General features: G+C 39.0%; 1 long non-coding RNA gene across 1 annotated transcript in view; it reads left to right on the top strand.

Moving 5' to 3' along the window:
• Positions 1-22,442, top strand: part of LOC125243307 — a 56,868-nt gene that overhangs the window by 13,910 nt on the left and 20,516 nt on the right. The window contains exon 2 of the long non-coding RNA XR_007179015.1: positions 14,760-14,852. This is a non-coding gene — a long non-coding RNA (uncharacterized LOC125243307). The remainder of the gene's footprint in view (positions 1-14,759; positions 14,853-22,442) is intronic.

The raw sequence follows: 22,442 nt of genomic DNA, 5'->3' as shown, positions 1-22,442 counted from the left end.
AAATTCGGCAAGAAAACATCTAGGTTATACGTTACTCTGATTCTCCGAGTGTGAATTAGATGCTAATGACGCAATAGGAATACATCACTGGTCCTGAGGTCTGAAGCCCTTGAACCAAGGTTACATTCAGTAACCTAGACATTTGGGGCAGTTGTGGCCTAATGGTTTGAGAGTCGGACATGTAATTCGAAGGTCACGGGTTCAAGTCTCAGGACCGGCAGGAAATGTATGTGGGGGAAGTGAATGAACAGCGCTCTCTTCCACTGTCATTACCCACAACTGAGGTGCCCTTGAGCAAGGCACCTAACCCCCAATCACTCCCCGGATGCTGCACCAAAAACGACTGCCCACTGGGTGTGTGTTCAATACTCACGGCTGTGTGCACTTGGATGGGTGAAATGCAGAGCAGATATTCTGAGTATGGGACACCATACTTGGCAACACGTCACTTCACTTATGTAGGAGACACAACACTGTGTAATAACACAATAGAAACAGTATTCTGTAACTCCATGCAAACTGTAGCTGCCAATACTGCAAGAAAATAGTTACACACTAGACAAAACTGATCAAATCTGTGCAAAGATTGATAAATCCTGTACAGCAAGAGCCAAACCTTCATTCAGGTTATAAAACCTTACAAAAGTATGCAGAGAGGACCAACTTGCTGCCATACAAACGTCCTGCAAAGAGGCTCCTATAACAAGGGCCCACACAGATGCCCGAATGCCCAGAAGCACAGGCAAATCATGTGCCCCATAGGCTCCATAAATCATACGTTGAGACTTTCTCATAACAGCTAATGAGAAAATCTTTGCTTAGCAATTGCAGCTCATCTGTTGGAACCTCCAAAGCATACAAAATGATGGTCAGACATATGCCATTGACCTGCACAATAATTATAAGTCTTTAAGTTCCTAACTGGATCCTAACCTCTTTCCCATTTCTCTGACTCAAATGGGGGAGGAGAAAAAGCTTGCAAGGAAATAACTTAAGATCAAAAAGGTGTAGCATTACCTCAACCATGTAACCTAATCAAGGTCTCAATATAACCTTATACAGGCCTGGTGTACAAGTCCATATACACTGAATTGATTGAAAATGCATGGACATCACTGACTCTCTTAAAAGATGCCAATGCCACCAGCAGCGCCATCTTAAGAGAAAAATGCGTCATTTTAAGCGTCAAAATGCTCCTGCAAGAAATCCAACACTGAACCGAAGGGGCAGTCTACAGGATCCACACAATCCTCACCTAGAAGCAAGAAATAAAACCACGGCCCTTAAGCCAGTGGTTTCTAATCCTACTCAATGTTGGAGCTAAACTCTGCAGGACAGTGGCCCTACAGGAGCAGGTTTGGACACCCCTGACTTGACCCCTGAACGAATACAATTGTACATTGCCATGTGCCCACAGGAGGGAGCTATGCACCAACATTAACATGGGTCGCAACCATACACCCTTGATGATTCCGATTTCTTGGATTTAATCCTCAGCTGAAAGGGTCTCACATGCAGCATGATCAGGGTAGAGATGCAACCGTATGCCTTAACATCCTGTGGAATGTTCTTTCAGAAAGAAAATGCCTGACCTTGATCATCTTCACAAGCTGCCAAAGTGATCGCAATTTCAGCTGAAGCAAGGCTCAAGTCCAACTCTAGAACCAAAAAAACATTGGTGTGGTGTGACAACTGTACGCTCTTGTCCAAGTTGACTCGCAGCCCCAAGTCTTTCAAAAGCTTGAGGACAATATCCTGATACTGTGCTGCCGGACACGCTGAGTGGGCCAGCCAGTCATCAAGATAATTCATGAAGCAAATATTCTGAAGCCTCATTATCAGAGCCACACAGATGCATTTGAAAAAGTCTGAAGAGCCAGGGACAACCGGAACAGGTGGACACCTGTGTTTCGAGTGGCGATATGGTTGTGATATTGGTTAAGGTGAGGCCCAAATGGCATTCCAGAGCAGCCATTGCTTACATGCTGCAGCAATCTGAGCATGCAATGTGCTAGGTAAAGTCTGATGCTCTGCACAGCTCACCAACAGCCTCTGCATCCAATGCAGCAGTATCCTCAAGTCTCTCATCAAGTGTGCTTGGTAGGCTTGCAGGACTGTCATGGTGTGCGAGGCTGACACTGCATGACCAGAAGCCATGTATGCATGTAGAACAAGGGAGAAGAGAATCAATGCGAACTTCATTAAACTTTACCAATTCAAAATTCAAATTCAAATTCTTCTGTAAAGGATCTCTAAAAAAACAACAGTGTCAATATTCAGCTCAACACAGTTTAATGTTGGTTCAGTTCAGTTCAATAACACTGACACTGTGTGACCAGAAGCCATGTATGCATGTAGATCCGGGAAGAAAGGGAGTGGTGTGCAAGGTGTGGTCATGCAGTGGCTTGCCAAGAAACAGACATTAAGAATGGACTTGCAGTCCTGGGACTCGTCTGCTCATTTGATCTGAGTTTTTCCACCAGTCAAGTGTGTGCAAGGAGGAAGACATTTCCTAAATGTCATTTTCCACTCCAAACTAGAGGAAACAACTAAAAGTATTAGTTCACTTCTGAATGAAAATTTCCTGATAATTTACTCACCCCCATGCTATCCAAGATGTTCATGTCTTTCTTTCTTCAAAAAATTAAGGTTTTTGAGGAAAACATTCCAGAATTTTTCTCCATATAGTGGACTTCACTGGGGGTTGTTTCAGTGCAGCTTCAAAGGGCTCAACACAATCCCAGACAAAGAATATTCAGTCTTATTCAGAGAAACTATTTATATAGTTTTTAACCACAAATGCTCATCTTGCACTAGCTTTGTGATCCGCACACATGACGTAATCACGTTACAAACATCATGCATATTTCATTTAATTAAATTAGGTCACATGATAATGACAACATGGCGAATCTCCAGATTACAGTCATACTATACACATTCATACTATATAGAACATACTTTTTAGTGGTCGTGAAGTAATTACTTATTCAAAATAAGTACCTACCCAAGAGAGTAGAGTTGTCAAAAGTACCGACTTCGGTACCACGTCAGTACTGAAATTTTAAAAATGTGATGCTTTGAGCACTGTTGAGCGGATATGTAAACACTTCTGATTGGCCATTGTGTTTACGGCTCATCTGATATGTCTGTGATTGGCTTCAATGATTAACGCTTCAAAAACATTGTAAATAGTCATCAATGTCACCAAGCGCTTACACAGAAACATACAGGAGCATTTGAAAGCAGGTGTCTATATATATATATATATACATACATATATTATGTATGCAATGAACATATACATATATATGCAATTTTTGTGAATATGATAAAAAATGCTAGTGCTGGCTGGCACTGTTTTAAGAAAACACTAGTGGGGAAAGAGTTAAGTGAATTTTAAACCCAGACTAAGCAGTGGCAAGGAACCCAAACTCCATCAGGTGGCAGAATGGAGAAAAAAACCTTGGGAGAAACCAGACTCAGTCGCTCAGTTCTCCTCTGGACAGGTTCTCTCTAATCACTGGAAATCTACTGGACTCTCATTCATAAGGCTCAGATGTTTAGATTCAGCAGTCCGCTGACATCAGCAGTCTCCACACCTGTAAACTTTTGGAATTAAACACACATAAAGTTTTATGAATGAGGCCCTATAGCATGTCTTCCTCTATGCACACTCTGTGTTGTGGTGAGACATCTCTCTAGTCAGCACTGGCATAATGTGCAGTTTGTGTTCCCTCTGCCACACTCTGTCCATCCTGTTCCCAACATGCACCAGTTGAAACAGTGTAATAACTGGAATTAAGCTCTTGCTGATGATTCTGATGTGCTGCACGAAATGTCAGCCAAACCCAATGCCTCCACACCATAATCTTCCACAACAGCTTCTTCATCTGACGCCACCTTCATTTCACATTCGTCACTGTTTACCCCAACATGTGCAAAACGCGTTACATCACTGCCACCTGTGTGAAGAATCTCTACACTTGTCAGCACAATAATTCTGACATCCTGTACTGAAGTTGCCAGCCAGTGCAGCATTTTTGATCATTTTCACAAAACTTTCATGGCCCCCAGAATATCTTGTTGTATGAATATCTGAATATACAATATATCTAAAGAAAGAATAGAGCCTCCGCTTCTAACCAACCAAACAAACAAAACATTTTATTCTAGCATTATTCATTCTTTTTTTTTCAACACTTGAATGTAGATAAAAAACATTTTGGACAAAAGGCTGAGAAAGTCATGTTTTTGTCAAGGACTAAGTATGGATCAAATTTGGAACAGTGATGAAAACAGTCCTATACCTCTGCGTGGGTTCGACATTTCGTTCAGTAACGTTAGGCAGTTTTGATTTATATGCTGTTAATGTTTGATGATCATGTTAGCTTACTTGTGCATAAGCAATCTTCTATCGCTTGTTTCTGCTTCTTCTTCACTTGTTTTTGGATCTGGAGATGCTGCACTCTTTCAGAAGATGCGTAATAGTGCCTGTCCCACATTGCCCTGCAAAATAAAAATTGCCACTTTTTGGGAGTGAGCAAAAACACGCTGTTTCATTGTGTGCCCTTTAAATGCACTCGGCCTGAGAGGGCGGAGCTTCAAGAGCTGATTCTCCAGTGTCAGGAGTCAGTCAGGACACAGAAACTGCGAATATATGCTGCATGGAGATAGAACAGGAATAGTTTAATTTAATTACAGTCATAACTTTTATTGTCTTCTTGTTTTTATCCACTATATTAGTACAAGCCTGTTTACCGATGAGATTTATAATGTTTATTGTATTTCACACAAAAGATGAAGCGTCTAGAAAATCTCTGTAAGAGCTTAATAAAACACTGCAAGTGTGCATTAAAATATTATCCATAAACTCTCTCTCTCTTGCATTATCATCAACATACACAGTGAATTACACAGAAACACTCATTACAACTAACAGTAAACAAATATATAAAGACCTTATGCCAGTGGTCTCAAACTGCCGGCCCGCGGGCCATTTACGGCCCACCCTCCCCCTCTACCCGGCCCGCAACTGATCTCAAAAATAAAACATAATCCGGCCCGCTAAATTATTATTATTATTATTATTATTCACTAGTTGCTACCTGCCTGATATACAAAGAAAAAGTCGCCGTTCTATGGGGGCATTCACATATCGCATCACATAAGCGGCCGCGCCGCATTCTCCTTCTTTCCAATGCGCTTTCGCTCCAGTGGCGTCTGTCGTTGCTATGCAACCACGAGCCGCGCTCTCAACCGCGTCGCTTCTATTATGAGCGCGCTTGCCTAAATTACAGTAAAAGCACTCGACTTTAAGTCAAGAGCGTCGATTTAAACCACCGAAACGCGTCTGATGCAGCCATTAAACGTTACAGATGCTCAAACGGCATCTTGGACAAATGTGTCTCAGCTGTGTAAATGTTAAAAACTAATAATGTAGGCTATGTAACAATGAGAGATTTTTATTTTTTGGCAAAATAAAGTTGATATATATAGCTCCAGTTTTTTGTTCATTTCTGACCCCTCCACGCCACAAGTGTTGCTGGTTTTGTTCCTAAATTACTAATTTTTTTATTCCATGCACCTTGTTGGATGTGAGAAGTTGCACCAGACTATTGCAATTAATAGTATTATATTAGTAGTATTATATTAGTATATTAGTAGTATTATATTAGTATATTAATAGTATTATAAGTAGTATTATATTAGTAATAGTATTATATAAATATTACACTCTGTAACAATGAGAGAGACACTGCTGTTTACATTTAGTATGGTAAATAAAATATTTATAGTATAGGTATAAAATTTTTAGTAGGCCTAATGAAATTTGAAGTAAATGAGAAATAATGCAAAGGAAAGTAAATTTTCTGAAATTTTGCACTTTCTTGCGCTTAAATGTTAATATGGCCCTCCTATGAGGTGTCAATCACAAAAACGCCCCCCCGCCAATTTGAGTTTGAGACCCCTGCCTTATGCCTTTTCGGGTGGTGATTAATAAACTGGTAAACTTTCTATCCGTAAATCAACTCCGATGAACTGTAATAAAGTGCTCTCACCTTCATTACTGCCGTATCCAGTATCACTCTGGAGACTGTAAGCTGGATCATGAACACATTTTTAGCTCAATCTCTGTTTTGTATTGTCCCTATGTATTGATATTCGTTCACTAAGTCCAGTGTGAAATGATTTGCGCAGACATAAACGAATTTCGGTAGAATTCCGGTAGCATTTTCTTGGAAAACAAAATGAATCCACCTCGTCTTCAGCGGCTCAGATTTCAGGAGTAAATGGAGAGAGCTATGTGGATTAATCCATCCAGCTACAGAACACCTAAAATGCTTGGGATGGCAATGGCGGACTGTGTCCAACTCGCTGTGAACGCGCTCAGGGTGGTTCTATGTTCAATCGTCAGTGTCTGTTAACATTCGTGGGAGGGGCCTGTGGCTTTTGTGACGTCACACTGCCAGCGATCTGGAAACGGCTTGTTCTGAGACACTGGATATGATTTATGTCGGTTGGATTAGTGGTTGGATTTTTATCATTATAGGGTGGTTGTGTACACACACAAATTTACGTCCAAACACCATGCAAAAGTGGATTGTGCATAATAGGTCCCCTTTTATATCTAAAAAGCTCCTACAGGAATAAACACCAGGCTTACCAAAAGTTTCTTTTGGTTCATTGCTGGACGTCCAACTGTTCAAACCTCCAAAAAGAGGGAATAATTGTTATAACACAGCATCTTTTCTGGCATGGTGGAAGACAAACAGCTGTAAATAAACTTGTTAAACTTCAGCCCGTTTGCAGCCAGTGGAACATGGGTGAAATCAGGAGGTAGAGGTCATAAACTGACGTAGAAAGATCTCTTGAGTCACTCACAGCTGGTTCTCTTCAGATCCACCACACACGCAACCTCTTTTCAACAGTTAAACAGAACTTTCACAATTTCCCATGTTTAGGCAAAAATAAAGGAATATGATGATGATGTTGTTAACAATGATATTCTTTGTTATAATTGTTTGTTATTATGGCAGGAATAACAATCTTAACAAATACTAAACAAATACTGGAATGTCCAATATTTGTGTAAATGTCTGACAAAACATTTACGAGGGAAAACAAAACAAAAGCAGCACAAAAATAAGCTGTAAACTGAAGACACATCAGACCATGCCACATAAAATTACCTTCCTCTCTGACTCACTTCCAGTGATTTTCACTGTAATAACTGACGTCCAAACCGATTTGGGATTGGTGAGGGTTTTCTTTTTGGGAGAAATTAATACTTTTATTCAACAAGGATGCTTTAAAAGACATTTATAAATAGTCCTTTTTTATTTAAAATAAATGCTGTTCTTTTAAATCACAGGAATAAATTACATTTTTAAAATATTTTCACATAGACAACAGCTATTTTATAATAATATTTGACTTTCTGTTTTTACTGTATTTTTGATCAAATAAATGAAAGCTTGGCGTGAAGAGCAGACTCTTACTGACCCCAAACCTTTGAATGGAAGTGTACATATTCATGATTAATTCTCACCGTCTTGTGATTGAATCTGACCCGTCTTACTCATTGGGTAATATCTAAATTATGGGACTAATAAAGACATTGAAAAACAATACATATATTAGCTCTATGTAGTGTTGATATTGTTTTGTTGTGCAATAAATAGTTAACTATGGAATAAATCAGAAACTAAACACAGAAAGAGAAACAGCAGAACAGAAAATACACTTCAAAATAAAAGCCATAAAACACAGAACAGGGGAAATCATGACAATATGTTATTACACGTTTAATAGTTAATACATTAACTTTTAGGGGTATACTAATTCAATCAGACTTTATAAGAATAAATAATAAGTACTCTGTGTCACATGTCTGTTTAGTTTAAGTTTCATTATCATGAACTTTCAGTTTGTTTTCATTCATCACACGTGTTTCTTTGTTCTGTTTTCCCGCCACTCATCAGTTACCATGGACACTAACTAATCATCACTGCTGTTCTTCGTTTGAGTTCATTATCTGTGTATTTAAGTTCCTCCTTTTCCTCTGTTTGCCATAGTTTACATTGATCCATCTAATCAAAAGAAGAAAAACAGACTAATAATTACCACTAATATTCATCTTTAAATTTGAACTCAACCATTTTTGGGTTTTTATTGTTCATCTACGGTTTCCTTCTGGGACGACAGTATGTAGGGTTTGTTTCTGGTGGGACACTCATTATTGGCACACTCCAGGTGCTGTTCTTATGGTAATGCTGGCATTTTAATCTAATAAATGTTGGCTGAAACACACGTTTGCATGTGTGTTGTATTTAGATTTGTCACAAAGTTATGTACAGTAATTAACTGTACTTTTTGTGGTTTAAATGGAAATGTTTTGATTTGCATTAGCTTATTTTACATGTTCACATGCCTTATGTGTGAGGGGACTCGACATGGAGGCAAAATAAAATCCAAATGCTGGAAGTTTATTTAACCTCAGCGAACAACTCCAACACACAAGACAGAGACGTAGTCGATAAGGCAGGCAGGGTAAACAGAGACAAGTAATCAGTCCAATCAGGCAACCAGAGCAAAAACGATAACCCAAAAGGCAAAAATCCAATAAGGCAATGAAAAACTGGCAATACTTTGTAAAGCAGCAGTGGAAATGCATGGCTGTTTATAATGGAGTAAGGCAGGAAGTAACCAACTAAGCAACAGTCCAAGTTAGTATTCGGGAGAGGGCTCCCTCTGGTGGTTGGATGAATGGATGCCAGCCTCATTCATTACATTATGTGTGTCTTTGCAAGTATGTTTGGGTTTTCTTTTATATTATTCTCTATTATAATTTTCATAACCAATTGGCAGGTGTTTTTGCTTTATTAAATCATTAATCGCACTGAATTTTCATACATTTCTCAAAAATGGTTAACATTTTCTTAAAAAGTAAATATATTTTCATACTTTCATTTATATCTCCAAAGATTTATATACTGAGTATGATAATTTGGTAAAACTTTACATTAAGGTGTCAGTGTAGGATGTGTTCATTGGGATATGGTGACCGTGATTTTGCCATGTGAGATGTTCCTGGATCAAGATAGTTTGTTGATCCTGGAACAACATTCCTGTCCAAAAATTTAGTCCTAAGTTATTCACTAATCACTAGTTTATGTTTAAGTAAGTCAGTGCCGGCCCTAGCCTCTTTGGCGTCCTAAGCAAGATTTTTTGTTGGCGCTCCCTTATATTGTGATTTAAATCACCAAGTATTTAGACAAAATAATAAAAAATTAATAACACTTGTATAGCACTTTTCTAGATACCCAAAGACGCTTTGAGAAAACATGAGCCTAAATTATTTTGCCATTGACGTTTTCATTTATTTTGTAAAAAAGGGTTTCAAACTCACAAGTTTAAATACTGTAAATAAAAGTGCAACATTTTGGTAAAAAAAAAAAAAAAGCAACAACACAATAATATAAACAAAAGCCACTTTAAAAATAAATCCAAATAACGGGATCATAATTTACTCAAATATAAAAACAAATCAAACAACAATGATTGAAATAATACAGTAAAAGTATGATACAGCACTAAAAATAAAAAGACTAATATAAAATTCTTCAATAGCCTAAATAAGAAAACTAACTAAACAAATCACAAAATAAACTTAAATAGCTTTAAAATAGCCTTTTTAAATAGTCTTAAAAAGGCTGCTTTTCAAGCCATGGTAATGCATGTTTTTGAAGTATTGGATATCAGTCTGTTTATGTAGATATTCATCTGTAAAGTTATCTGTTTAACGTGTTAGCCTAGTGCACACGCACAATTAATTAATTCAGTGTTTTCGTCACACAGTCTTACCTTTGGCTTTTTTGTGTTTTTCCTCCTCTTCTTTTTGTTTTTTTCTTCCTTGCGCACCAGATAATTTATGAGGTCGTTTTGACATGTCGCCACTTCGCCCCTCGCTGATAGCACGTGCACGCATCCAGCACAAGCCATTGAACAGAAAGTAAACAAATCGGCACACGGGGCCGGGGTCTCACCTCGCTCCGGCCATCCTTCAGCCAGGTGTCAATCAATTGGGGGCGGGTGCAGTAAATGCCCTTATTTTGGATTTTTATATAATACAAATTATTAATACTAATTCGAAGTTTAGTTTGCTAAAGATATCAGCAGTTTGGTTATGTTTGTAACTTTTTTTGTTTTTTTTTGTTTTTTTATCCCTTGGCCTCTTTGGCGCCCCCTAGCGAGATTGCGCCCTTAGCATTTGCCTATACTGCCTATATAACGGGCCGGCTCTGAAGTAAGTGTTAATTCAGGTATTAGTACAAGATTATTTATTCCAATGGAACTGTTCTACAAGTGTTTTTTTTTAGGTTTTAAATTTTTAGTTTTAGTTTTATATAGCTGAGTATAAGTCACAGTATAGGAAGAGTTTGAAGGTCAAGAGACTCAAAACAGATCGAGATTAAATTCATGATAATAGAGTAATACTTTAAAATAAGTTTTCATTTGTTAACATTAGTTAACTACATTAACATGAACTAACAATGAACAATTGTTCTACAGCTTTAAGTAGCATTAAGCTTAGTTAATGCCAATTGCAACATTTACTAATACATTTTTAAAAAGTTGTATCTGTTAATATTAGTTGATGCACTGTGAACTAACACGTGTCACGGGGTGTTGTATGAATCACACGAAAACGAAGAAGTCTCAACAAAACAGTCTTTAAACCAAACACAATTACTCAGGAGAAATCATTAGCACAAACGAGAACACACGGAGAATACAGGAGAACTCAGGGTTTAAATGCATGAAACAAACAAAGTGAATTAGGAAACAGCTGAACAGAATAATTAACTAATGAGATACCATGGCGACTAATGAGAACTAATACAGACATGACAGGAACTAACTAAACAGAACATACACATTACAGCATGAACATGAATATGAATATTAACTAACATTAACATGGGTTAATAAATGCTGTCAGAATATAGCCTATTACTCATTGTTAGGTCGTGTTAGTTAATGCATTAACTAATGTTAATAAATGAGACCAATTTATAAGGTGTTACCGATAATAGTTTTTAGTGTATTTAGTATTTTCTACACAAGTCGCAGATTACATTATGACAATATTAAATTGTATGTTTACCCTTAAATGTTAATTTACATGTAATTAGGTGTTATTAATGTATGAAACATAGTTTAAGGTTAGCTCTTTATTATTTCATGAATAATTCCTTCATGCCTTCACTAGTTCATTGAAGTATTACTTCATGTATTAATATATGATTATTTATCTACCCTTATGAAATATTATCATTCTTGTAAATCACACAAATTTGAGAGCTATGGCAAAGGGATTTTACGACTTACACCGTGTCCCAACCAGGCTTGATGCGTTAAGATTCCAGCGGCAAGCAATTTGTCGACACCAGACACGACACGACTATGGGATGCGATATAGTCAATCAAATATCACAGCCAATCAGAAGAGCGCGTGGGCGGGCTCTCTCGACAAGCTCCCGGCACTCGCAACGAAATGGATAAGTACATAATCGCATTAATGAATAGTTAAAAAAAAAAATTAGAAAAACAGAAAAATAGAAACCATTTCTAAAATAGAATCATCGTGTGTCGCTGTCACGGATAATTTGGACAAAAAATCCAATAAACATGGAAAAGATACATTTTATCATGTGTGGCGGCGCATCTGGTTAGGTTTTCATCTGTCTCTCGCACAGAGCATAGGTTCAGAAGACTTGGAAAATAGAGTCTTATGGACTGCTTTCATGGTGTCATTTTTGGAGCTTAACAGCCAGTCCTAAGAGCAGCCTGAACATTCTGCCAAACATCATACGCTCATGATTGTGGCGTGTCTTTGGCGAGAAATGAGTGGAGGAGAAATCAGCAACAAGCCTCATTAGCCGGCTCATCGCAGCGGGCTCTTCTCTGTGTGTCAGTGTCAACTCAATAAGCTTGGCATGTGTGCGGTTAACAGATGCCTTCTGCTGTCAGACAAACGCCTTCTTTAGATTTTACACACCACTGGTTACAGACGCATGTCGCTATGGAAACATTGTCCATCTCTACATCACACCAGAAATACGTTCCCTTGTCAAACTAATTATAGCATATTGCTTTTCTTGTCAAACAGAAGAGGGGTGGAAGTGCTTTGGTGTAATTATGGGGACACACTGTTTGTCGTGCTGTGTGGCGAAATTAAAGAGCACCGTGATGGACTTTGCATGTCAAAATATGTATTGATGAAAAGACCCATTCGGCCTGTGATGGGGGATTTATAAGGCCGGCCTGCCATGGCTGTGATGAGGAAGAGAAGATCTGCATGAAGTATTACGGCAGTGCACGTCTAATACGGTCACCTTAAAAGAAACTCTCTCCCAAGAGTCCCGTGCATCCTCCTTCAGCCGAGGATAGGGTAGTTGCATGAATTTCATTTTAGATTTACTTCTCTTTATTTTCAAAATATAATTCTTCCTTTAACTTTGCAATAAAGAATTGCACTGGTATTTAACAATTAAATCCTAAAATGCACAAACCCCCGGTTAGTATGTGAATTAGTGTGTGTGACATTTAACATCAACACCTCTTGTTTGTCTAATGTCCTAACAACACACTCCACAAAGATACATGTACATTCGTTTAATTCAAAGGAAAACTGGTCGTTACTTTTCACTTACTTTCCTGCTTCTATTCATGCAGCATAAATCAGAATCCAGCAGATATGTTAGATTATAAACTACCGAAGAAGCATCATATGAAAGTCATTTTATTAGACTACTATTTCAGCAGTATTTTAAGCAACTGAGATGTTGTAGACAGGCAGAGGGAACGAGAGGAAGACAAAAATAAGAGAGAGATGTGCTGCAGGAGAACCAAACAGTGTGATTATACTCTAAAGCGACAATTACTACCCATCAGAAAACTAAGGGCAGTTGACACTCTACAATAAGGCAAATAATTTCCAGTTGAAAACCCTGAAAATGTTAATATGAGGCTTGAAAATAGGAGTGAAGATCTCTGGAAAAGGAAGTGGCTAATAAGGTTTAATGATCCGTGTCAGGAAGCCACAGTATGGAGGGAAACACAGCTGCTTTCATTTTGTAAACTACTTGAAATACACCTCCATCTAGAGAATAGATGTCTGTGGCCCCAGGACAAGTAGGGACGGTTTAGGCTGTGATCGACCTGGATAAACAGAAAATACATTAATATAATCTCCCTATAATGACAGGTGCACATGAGTCTGTGGGCTAAAGGAACTGAATTTATGTTCTCAGTTACACGTTCTGGATATTGTTGAACCCAGAGGAGATGATCAAGGATCAAGTGGGGCTGCTCCGCCACAAGAATCAATGGCAATCTTATTTCAAGCTAATATCTCCTCATGCTTTCCTGTAGTGCCATAATGAATACTTATCACTGCTGGTATTGTATGTGATGGCTGAATGTTACTGATTTGTTGTTTGCTGTAATCCACAACATGACTGTCCTGATAAGCATCACAACGTTTCATTTACTCTGTGTATTAAAGAAATCACTCAGAGCATACAAGGCAGCACCTACATACCCAGACACTGTACACATCTGAAAGAGCATGTGACAAGAGATGATGCCTCTACAAACAGACACAAACTACATGCACCAATAGTGAACGTTTATTGTGCAGGTGATGACGGTGACAGAACTGCCTGAGCAGCAGATGGCCACACAGTCTTTGATTGTGTTTCTGTGTGAATCTTTGATTTTTAACGGGAATGAAAGTGAGGCTGTGAGGGACAGTCATGCATCTCTTCAGTGGGTTGCACTGTTATTTAAGATGTTTTTTTTTTTTTGTTTTTTTTTTATATATAGTTTTGCTGATGAAACACTACAAAAATGATCACTAAACAGATTTCACTAGACAAAACACTTCAATCTAGACAAAACACTTTAATCAGCTTTTTGCAGCAGAGGCCACTGAAAACATGTCTATTCCTCACAGCCTCGCTTTCATACCTGTCATGGGGCTGCTCTGAATAAGGTCTATAGGGTGCATCTCAATCAGCTCCCTAGTGAGGGCCAGCCTTAGTGTGTTTGGTTTCGTCAGGCTCCGGGGCGAATTATGGCTCAGGTGTCGGCTCGGGAATTAATAGTGTTATTACAAGAGCCTCACAAATTAATATAGTTATTGTAGTTAATAGCTATATTAGTTATAATCAATTACAATTATTTATATCAGCTGCCAGAAGTAACTGTAGCAGCATTAATGTCCGACACAGGAAGGTTGAGGATCCAAACGCAGTATTTATTAGAAGGGTGATCCACAATCGTAATCCACAAAACAGGCAAAGGTCAAAAAACAGGCAACAGTCCAAACAATAACAGAGTCCAGGGCAGAGGCAGAACAGAGAAATCCAGGGGAACAGGCAGAGAATCCAAAAAACCAAGAGACATGAAAGCAGGGAGAATGCTCACAAATGCAGTACAGACACATACAAGACTTAGCAACGAATGACTGGATTGACCAGGCTTATAAAGATGAGCTAACAAGGTTAATGACACACAGCTGACAGCAATCTGGGCAGGGAGTTCTGGGAAATGAAGTCCATGAGTGAATGGCAATGAACAAGAGGGGTGTGCACTCTAGTGGACATCCAGGACACTCCAGCTGGTGATCGTGACACTTGTTCTTTTCAAACGCTGGTCTCTTTTCATCCCACTTCCTTCTCTTTTTTCAGGGCATCTGCGTGTAACCTCCTGAACACTGCTTGGTGTGCCTTCCTCTTGTTGGCTCACCTTCCTGCCTCACCATCAGCACTGCCATATCTAAGGTAAGGTCTGTCATTAACTGCAACCTCCTTGACAGTCCATTATCTCTGATGCCAACGGATGTGCTCTGTTTTCTGTGCACCGAAGTCACAACTCTCTGCTAATTCATAGAGTGCACAGATGAACATCTCTGCCTTTTCTCCCGACTTTTGTATGCTTTGGTAAAATCACTCTCTCTTGTGGATGATGTCCTTTTGCGGGATGAAGTAGACACTAAAATGAATTAGCACAGTGCCAAAGTCTTTTTATGCTTGTCTCTCTCAAACATGAGTTGATTATGTTTTCTGCCTCTGGTCCCATGGCATATATGAGGGTACTCACTTAACCTCGCCATCCTTCTCTATGAGCTTTGTGGATTTACTGCTGGCACCATGCAGCCCAATCTTGAGGTCTGTCAATCTTGAGTTCTATATCACCACTACTTCAGACACCATGTCAAATAAGTCTCACTTTCAATGATTTTGTTGCTAAGAACTTATTTATTGAACAGTTTGTAACAGTCCCACACTCAATCTGTCTCCCTTGCATTCTCCCTCACGCCCCCTAACTCCACCTTATTTTATTCGCTGTTTAGGTTGTCAGTCTACATAAGTAATTACTTCATCTCTATGACAAAATGGAGCAAAAATATTTAAAATGATATGTAAATACAAAGTTCTGTCATGAAACTCTAGATGGCACAGGCTAATAGGTCCTTCAACTCAACCTGCTCGTAATCACATCATTATCTATAGGTCACAGATGATTGGTTCCTGCTGTATCAGTAGCCAATGAGCTTGAATGCTCAACCTTCAAAATAGTTTGGTATCATTGTCTTAGCAGTGCAGTGTGCTTCAGAAACCCTCCACCTTCCCCAGCTCCACCTGTATAGATCTGCTATGGGTAATTCTTGTACGCTATATTATACAGCAGCAGCATGTCTTGCTTGCTCACAGCAGCGTGTTATGTATGAATTACTTACTTGCTCTGCAGCAGCAGCAATAAACTACAGATGTATTCCGCCAAGACCAAACATATCAACATTGTCATATCCATTACCATGCCAACCACTCCGAGAGTTGTCATGACAGAAATATATACAGGAATGTGTATTCCATAGTTACTGACAACATTGTTACATTACTAATTTTTATTAGGTTTTGCATTTTAAAAAGTTGAAAAAATACTTCTTTGAAATCTTTAAAAAATATCAACAACAACAACGTGGCGCAATAGTCAGCAATGTACAGTGGCTGAGAAGTGCAAAACAAATTACAATTATGAAAACTAAATACAGTATATAACATTATAAACACAATGGCAAGTCTAAAAACAAAATAAGCCAGAAAACATCTAAGAATTGTCCCCTGAGATGGGAACGAGATGCTGCGTCGAATGACGACACTTTGGGGAATGCCTCCAGCGTGACAGCAGCTGAAGCTTGTCTGAAACAAGTCCAGTCCTGATTGGTGTTGCGTCATGATGTAACATGTGACGGCATGTGTGGAAGCTACAAAGGGATGCAGGCACACAACAGTGTTAGCTTCTGATAGGTTGAAGCAAGTCTTCCTCAGGCACTCAGGAGGTGTGGCAAAGGGACATAGTGTCTCGTTCTCTTCTCAGGGAACAATGATTACATTCATACATTCAGACCCCCGATAACAGAGACATAGAGGATGCCATTCCTTTAGTTGAATGAATCCTTACCAGCAGAGGCGTAGACAAATTGTACACCTCGTAAGCTGTAGAAATTGCCTCAACAATTCATCTGCTGATTGTTTGCTTTGATGTAGGGGAACCCTTCTTAAGTGACCAAAAACACACTAATAGCTGGTCCGACTTCCTCCATCGAGAGGACCTTTGCACCTCTAGAGGCCAAACAGGGCATAGTAAAGCCGAGTTCAGACTGCACAATTTTAGCCCCGATTTTGGCTCGCCGACAGGTTTTGAGAAAACGCAGACAAATGCCCGAAATCACAGGCAAATCGGTGCTCGTTCACGCGAGTGACAATCAGGCAGTGTGAATGAGCAAAGACGCGATCTGAAAGAATCGCCGACGAGTCGCCGACGCCCATGAGATATTTGGCATGCTAAATATCTGGACCTGTCGGCGATTCAAAATCCTGCTGTGTGAAAAGTGTTCTGACTGAAAACTATATCGGCGATGACTGACAGCCAATGAGAGAGCAAGATACAGAGCAGTAGGGAGTTCAGGGAGGAGTTATAGACCACAATATCAGCAAGCATGGCTTTGTTTCAGAAAAACGTTTCATATTCTTCTTTTCTTTTTCTTGTTTTCGCTGCAAATCAGCGCACAGGCATTTCGTATTGCAAGCTTTTTGCATTCTACCGTTTTTAATAATAATCCCATTCTCACGTGAGAGCTCCGGTCTTGCACGCATGATATGGCGTTGTTTCCTTGTCACATCTCGCGTGTGTTTGGTTGTGAAATGTAGTTTGCGTGCCAGACAGAGTTGTCTGCGATTCTTCCTATTGTAAAGTCATGCAGTGTGAAACCTTCTGTCGCCAATCCATCGTGCAGTTTGAACACAGCAGCGACTGAATGCTGGCCAAGATAGTCATGCAGTGTGAAAAGAACAGTGACCCGACTACTTTGAAAATCGTGCAGTCTGAACTCGGCTTAAATGTAGCTTCTGTCTGTGGACACATGAAAAGCCTGAAAGACCACAGAGCACACCATGTTAGTTGGCACTGTGGGCAAGTAGCCCGGTCTAGGCTGGAGAATGGCTTTGACCCTCCCTGGAGCGAACTCGAGACAGGAGGGAGAAACAGAAAGAGTCTGCAGGTCCCTGACCCTCTTGAGGGACGTAATAGCTAGCAGGAAAGCCATTTTAAAGGTAACACACAAGAATGGTTACTGGTTACATAGCACATTTGAGCATCTGTTTGTGTTCACTGATCAATTTTTATATAAGAATATAAGCCTAAATTAAATTTGTTCATCATGAAAAGCAGTCGAGTCTCTTCAGAAAATTTGGACTAAACCACTTCGATTCATATGGATTAATTTTCCGATCTCTTTATGAACTTTTTGAAGCATGAAAGATCAAGTTGCAAAGGCAGTCTATGAATAGACAGAAAGATTTCATCAAAAACATCTTCATTTGTGTTCTGAAGATGAACAAAAATCTTACGGGTTTGGAATGACGAGTATGAGTAATTAATTGCAGAATTTTCGTTTTTAGTTAATCTAATTTTTATTATTTGCGCATTTTTGTAAAATTTCTAACATGCGGATCTTTTTAGATGTTTTTGTAGATCTCATTCTATTCTTAATCTTAATTTATTTATTTGAGAATCAAATAATTAATAATAAACAAATGAGACTACGAACAAATTGTAATACTACCAAACCAGTCATCATTTGTTTTACGGTGTATTGAATCACTCAGTTCTTGTAGTTTTACTGTAATATAAGTTGTAATATTCCTCAACAGGCAATGCATAAGATAAATAATGTGATGATGTCCAGATGGAATGAACGTGAGTAATGGCTAAGACACGGAAAGAATGAACAGCTGGTAAAGATGAGGTTTATGCCAGTGGTGGCAGGGGGCTTTGAATACATTTCTATCATATCTCTATGTTGAAATTTGCATCTATCATGGCTTGTAAGGACCCCCAAATGTTTTCATAATTTGGTTTTATTATATACAACTCTGGCCTCTGTTGAAATATAAAGGTAAAGAACAACACAGCGGCTCTGGCGGTCGTCCGAGCGGACCACACACAGAGTATGAGCAAAGCATATCAACGCAACTGTTTAAGCAATCACTTATTCTTCAATTACTTTTCAAATATTTGCTTTGTATTTTTTTTAATTGTTTGTTGTTGGGTTTTTTTGGCCCAAAGAATTTCTAAAACATCCTGCTCTCATATGTGCGTGTCCAAAAATGTTTCAGGAGCCGAATAAACTGGGAAACTGGAAAAATTCTGTATCATCCCAATTTAATAAACAAACACTGTTTAGAATGTATTTACATTTTCTGTTTGGTATAAATAAAATGAAACCACAGTAATGTAACTATTAAATCTAGAAGTGACACTCTGTTGATACCTTACCCACGATGTGAATATTCACAGCCTGTGCAAAAACTTATAGAAGGAGAGGAAAAAAGAGTCAGCATAATTTTGCCCTATTAGCAAAGGCTGGGTCAAACACAGATGAGCAATGGACTACTTGCCTGGGATCATGGATTCCATTTTGAAGTAATGGGATTCGCTAGTGTCCGGTAATGTATATTTTTAAAACACCACCACGAAATGAGTGCTCACGAGAAGATTTTAAAATCTGAGCATTTTCAGAGACAGAAGAAGAAATATTCTGAGCATACTATGTACAGCCTCTTCTCATTTCAATGAATCATTAAGTTTTTAAAGCTTTAATCCAGCCCAAGTAGATCAGAGAAAGCAGTGGTTCATAGGCATATGCTAAACTTATATTATTTTCTCTTCACATGGAAGTCTGCACTGAGATTTGTGAGATTTTCCTTTTTTTTTTTTTTTTTTTAAGATTTTTCACTGTGCAGAAGAGGAGAGAGAGACTTGGTGAACACTGGTTTCATCTAACAGATCTAATAATTTGCCAAACTCACTACTTTATTTATTTGTATAAAACAATTTTTAGTCACTATTTTGTGCATCCCAGACTCATTGGAAAAGCGTGCTTGTGGCCACATTTCTATAAAATGACATTATGTTGCATCCTGTGAGTGGCACTAAAAGATGAACGTGAATCTGGCAATGTTTTATTACGTTGGTTGTTCGGAAATGAAATGTCTGGTGCCATTTTAGCTTACTTCTACAAGTCTTTGAGCTCATTTATCATGTGTTTCGCAAATTAACTACATCAGAGAAGACATGCATATGGAGCTGGTTATGTGATGTAAATGTAAAAAAGTTAATGTAAAGTGTTTTGAGGTCATAACATAGTAAAAAAAAAAAAGTTGTTGGTGTTTTACTGCCTCTAGTGTTCATTTCAGCTAGAAAATTGCAGTGATAACGATGTTTTTATAGGTAGATGCAAATTTTTCCAATGAGCATGTGTTGATTTTGTGACATTGTAACATTTATTTAACACAGTTAACATATTCATTTGACATTACAACTGTTTCATTCTGTTTGGTGCATTTTTTAAAGAATGATAATTTTAGAGAGAGAGTGCAAAAAGTGCAGATTTTTAAAAACTCTTTTTTTCCAATTGCTTGGATACAAATACACATAAGATCGTTTGTTCATTGTTCATTTGCCCACAAATATTTCTCCTACATAACAGCTTATTTTTATCAGTTCTTTTGTCTTTGGGTCGTTATATTTCTCACAGATTTCTACTGAGAGAGCGAGTGTGTGAATTAATTCTACCTGGCAGCTTCTCTCTAGTGAAACTCTGGGTTTTAGTTACTAAGAAATATATGCTAGAACTTTTCAGTTCTAAGCTATTTTATCGATAAATCACAGAACAGTGTTGACAATACATTTCTGTGCTACTGAATGATTCTGTGAGCGCGCACAGTCTGCTGTCTGTGTGCGTAATGGCGATTAACTTACATGTACAATAAGCTTTTTAAAACAAGCAGTCATCTGATCAATATTGAGAATCCAGATGGTATAATCAAACATATCTTGTGGAGCGCTATTGGAGTATGCATTTATTTGTCAGTAACTGTTGGATAAGGAGCGTAAATGTGGACTTTATCCTGCTGCGCCCTCTACAGGCTATGACCTGTCGACTAGTCGATTAGTCGGTGCAACCCCTACTGTATGCATGCATTAAATTCACAAGACAGGGTTTATGGAAATAAATATAGAAGTACAGTTCCCTTTCAAAGTGGAACTCAACACTGCGTCTAGGATTGACGCTATGGGGAATGCCTTCAGCATGACTGGTGTCTGAAGCACGTGTAAACACGTCAAAAAACACGTCAGTCCATAACGTCACATGCGGAGCACCCGTGAGTATAAAGGGGGTGCCTGAATACTCATCATCAACTCTTTTTGTCTTCAGGAGATGTTTGTTTGTATGAGTGTGTAAAACAAATGCTACGGGTGAAGTGCACTCGACTAGAGACTGGTAAGAAGCTTAGATTCTCACCCGAAGGATAGTAGTCAGCATTTGCACGAGCGCATTCGGTTCCTGAGGGAGTTAAGGGCACACATAGCAATTCATTCATGGCAGCAGACTCTGTCTTTGTCTGATTCTTGATAGAGTAATAAAAATCTAGCATTTTAATGGAATGCGTTTGGCTCTCGAGGGAGTTTAATGCATGCTTTGTTATGCAGTCACAGTGAGAAGCTCTACCTATGCTTGACTCTCTCTCAGTCCGGCGGGATTGATCACAGGGATTGTAGGCTGAGTGTGGGAGGAAACTGACAGGAAGTCCTTTCCCTTTCGGGACTCCTCCTGCTAGTTCTAATACTTCCATGTCAGTTTCTAATCTCACTGATTAATGTGGAATGTCTAATTCTGAGGAATTAGATACAGAGAGAGTTTAAAACCTATGTTAGAATTTAAAGTAAAATTGTACTCTCCCTTGAAGATGTGTGCTTGGGAGGTACCCCCTTAAGGTTGATGCAGGGTGAATGGAGTATGTAGGGCAATTACATTCCTCTACTTCATTTACCAAAGTCCCCAGCCACTGTTGGGTGTTGAAGTAGGGATATATGCTCCCCTTTGGATGAGTGCGTAATAGTCCTTGGTAGTATGATCAATGTTAAAACGCTAGCTACAATGGGACCTGGAGAAGTGCCTTTATTTAAGTCAGGGTTGAGCTGCTCTCCCCAGTGTACTGGGGTTGTTATGTAGGGAATTACTCCCTTGTGTCTCCCTGAGGTTGGAGTATGTGGAGTTTTTTTTTTCTTTTTTCACACCTATTCTCACCTAGTGAGGCAGGCATTCCCGAAGTGGGTATTTGTTTCCAATAGTATCAATCCAAGATGCAGTGAATCATCCCTGAGGGAGTGCTGGTGGAGTTTGACACCATGGAGCAGAGTTCAACTTATCCTCATGCCCCTGAAGTTGTTGGGAGCCGCCGGACAGGCAGGGGGAGTAATGTCACGGACTGCATTTCAGATCATCCTCCCTGGAACCTAACCACGCACACCTGGAACTCATCTAGCCCTCATCACCAGCACTATATAGAGCACACACTCACTCTGCGTCTCAATCAGCTCCCTAGCTCCCTAGGTCGTGAATCAGTATATCATGTAAATGAATGTGGCCAATTCCCTGATCAGTGCCCTGACTACTGAACTAGGGAGCTGATTGAGACGCACGCTCAGTCAGTGTCTGACCTCGTCAGATGCTACAGACTGCTTCCTCTAGTCTCCACGTCATCTAAGTCATTCTCCAGTCATCCCTCGTTGTTCCCTCATGTGTGTGGTCCAACGATTCTGTAAGACAAAGACTCAAAGTTAACAATACAAGTCTATATCATCTGTTAACAATCTTAAGTATCATCACTTATATGTTTATACATTGTGTTTCTGCCATATCTACAAATAAAACTACCCGTTTGTGTTTAACTTGGTTCTGGTCATTGCGTCCAAGCCTGAGTGTGACATTAGACTATATACTCAAAGCAAGAAAGGTCCTT

This window comes from Megalobrama amblycephala, linkage group LG13, assembly GCF_018812025.1.
Source record: "Megalobrama amblycephala isolate DHTTF-2021 linkage group LG13, ASM1881202v1, whole genome shotgun sequence".
NCBI classification, from domain to species: Eukaryota; Metazoa; Chordata; class Actinopteri; order Cypriniformes; family Xenocyprididae; genus Megalobrama; species Megalobrama amblycephala.
The sequence above is the reverse complement of the archived record's forward strand: the minus strand, read 5'-3'. Positions and strand labels throughout refer to the sequence as shown.